This window comes from Lipotes vexillifer, unplaced genomic scaffold, assembly GCF_000442215.2.
Source record: "Lipotes vexillifer unplaced genomic scaffold, Lipotes_vexillifer_v1.1 scaffold1117, whole genome shotgun sequence".
Classification (NCBI taxonomy): Eukaryota; Metazoa; Chordata; class Mammalia; order Artiodactyla; family Lipotidae; genus Lipotes; species Lipotes vexillifer.
The window spans coordinates 1269441-1272226 of record NW_006778824.1 but is presented as its reverse complement, the minus strand read 5'-3'; the positions used below and the strand labels follow the sequence as shown (position 1 = coordinate 1272226).

Here is a 2786-nt window from a genome sequence, read left to right as displayed (position 1 = left end):
CGGCATTCTTTAACGTGAACTGAAAACTGACATGTATACACCCAGATGTCATCAAAACAGAGAACTCCTTAGCGCCAAGGTCATCTGCTTACCAAAATGTAGCACAAAGCAGCTACCACCCCAGATCCTACCAGCCAGCATTCGAAGCTTAGCTTTGTCCCTCCAGCCCCACGACTTGGGAGCCGACTTGATGAATTCACCGAGGCAGCCAACAGCTGACCCGGCGGGCGCTCTGCTGCACCAGCCTGTGCTGGGCTCCGGAAGCGGGAGTGACCGGGGAGAGCCCCTCCAGGGGCACCCGTGAAGGGAGGCGTTCCCAGTCTGGGCACAGCCGAGGTCCAGGTGGGTACAGGCAGGGGAGGAGGTGCTGTCGCGCTCGGCTGTGTGTGTTTTGGGGGTTGACAAGTGGAAAAGCTGGAAGAGGAGATCAACCCTGGCAATTCCCTCAGGACCTAGAGAGGTCCTGAAGGGGTGAAAGCACAAGTTCGGGGCTGCAGGGCTGAGACACCACAGGTGTGCGGACAAGGCAGGCGGTCAGGGCCCAGAAGCAACACCTGGGGGCTTGGACCAGAGGGGCCCCCATCCTGTTGCTGCTGTGCGGCGGACCCAGGCTGGCTTCCAGCGTTTCACGGTGTCCACAGGCTCTCACTTCTGAACCCACGCCTAGGAGCAGGGTTCCAGGGTGGAAAAGTTCTAGGTGTACGTTTAATGTATTGCAACGCCACTGCTTTCCGATGCAGCCAAAGCGATGTGAGCATTTTTGTTGGCTCACACTTGGCATCCGTCTTTAAATATAGCCATGCTGTGGGTGTGTGGCGGTGGGTTATATGGTTTATTCTGCACTTCTCTGGTCTCTCCTGAGGTTGACCGTTTCTTCACTTGCTTGCTGGCCACGAGGGGAGCATCTCTGTCGAAGCAGCTGTTGAAATCTGCTCCTCCTTCCAGCTGAGCGGGTCCACCTTTCTCCACATCGAGCTCGATATTCAAGACACAAGCTTTTCTTTTTTTGGCCGCGCTGCCGAGACTTGGGGGATTGAACCAGGGCCCCGGTGGACGCGTCGAGTCCTAACCACTGCACCGCCAGGGAACTCCCGACACAAGCCTTTCTTTCTTTATTTTATTTATTTATTCTTTTTTTGCGGTACGCGGGCCTCTCGCTGTCGTGGCCTCTCCCGTTGCGGAGCACAGACTCCGGACGCGCAGGCTCAGCGGCCACGGCTCACGGGCCCAGCCGCTCCGCGGCATGTGGGATCCTCCCGGACCGGGGCGCGAACCCGTGTCCCCTGCATCGGCAGGCGGACTCTCAACCACTGCGCCACCAGGGAAGCCCCACAAGCCTTTCTTCATTTGAACGTGTTGCAGGTAACTTTCACTGTGGAAAGACAGCCTTTCCACTCAAGCCTTCTGCTGAACATAAAAGTTCTTGCTTTCAATTCACTCTTCCACTGCCAGGCTCCGTTCACTGGCAAGACTGCCTCTGCGGTCCCCTCTGCCCCATCCTGCTTCCCAGCTGGCCACGCGCACAGGTCTGGGCCCAGGACAGTTCCTCTGCTGTGTGTCGTGGGTCCAAGCCTCTCCGGGGTGGGTGCAGGAGGGGGAGCGCAAAGGCAGACCGGACTGAAACCCCGACCGAGGCTGGTAGTCACCGTACGGCTTCTCCAGGAACCATGACCCAGAGCTGCTGCTCTGCGCTGAAACCAGGGCCCCAGGGGCACCACACAGCACTACCCATTCGGGGCCCGGACCCCTACACGTCATCCCCTCCCCCGAGAGCCCGGGCCTGCCCTCAACAGCAGCTTGCTGCAGAATAGGTCACATTCATCAGAAGAAAGCAAATCAAGGGTCCAGGAATAAAACGTAAACATACAGTTTATTCCACGTCCAGCCTCCCACTTGGCTGCTAACAAAATGATACCAGCAGTTTTCAGATGTTGATACGCTTCTCACTTTAGCCTCTCAAGTTACTTCATGTTGGCCTGGCCCGCACAAGGCAGGCCAGGGTCTGTCTGGGAGCCCAGGGCTCCCTGGACAGAAGCCAGGGCCACTCAGCCTCTGCAGGTCAGCAGAAGCTACAAGGACTCCATGCCATTCCTGAGACAGCCCGTCTTGACTGGGGACCCTATTCCCACCTACTGTGGTGGCTGTGCAGGGGTTAGGAAAGCACTGAAGCAAACCATAAGAGGCTCCACCGTGCAATTCCTTCACTAGCCCTCCTTCCTTCCCAGGAGCAAGGTGACACTCGGCCCGGCAGCTCTGGCCCCCCAGGACACGGCGCCCTGCTCTGGGCACAGTTGCATTTTTCTAGGTTCTCAGTCAGGTTCTGGGCCTGGCTGCCCAGATCACTTTTACTTACGGTGTCTGACATAAATGGAGTTTGAGGGGCAATGTCTTCTCTGACACCACTTCCGACATGAAATTGGGGCGGGGGGAGGCCTACACCAATAAGCAATTTCCAGTACCGACTGGCTGTCCAACAATTCAGTTCTGACACTACCTGGAGTTAGTGTCAGATCCCACAAGTTGAAGATCTCTCAGTCCCACAAGACTGTCCCCACATCAGACGGCCTCAAATGCCTGGTAGACCAAGAATTCAGGGGTTCCGACAACCCCTTCCCTCTTCAATAATTCACTAGAACTCACAGGACTCGGGACAATACTTTGCTTACACTCCCCAGGCTCAGAAGGATTACAGCTCAGGAACAGCCAGGTGCACAGGGCAGGGTATGGGGGGCGGGAGTGGAAGGGGACAGTTTCCATACCCTCGCCCAGGACCTCAGTGGGTTCAG

At 57.0% G+C, this 2786-nt stretch overlaps 1 protein-coding gene across 1 annotated transcript in view; it reads right to left on the bottom strand.

Annotated features, from left to right (window-relative positions):
- The window catches only part of BNIP3 (BCL2 interacting protein 3), a 10900-nt gene that overhangs the window by 4135 nt on the left and 3979 nt on the right, over positions 1 to 2786 (bottom strand). The window lies entirely within an intron of this gene.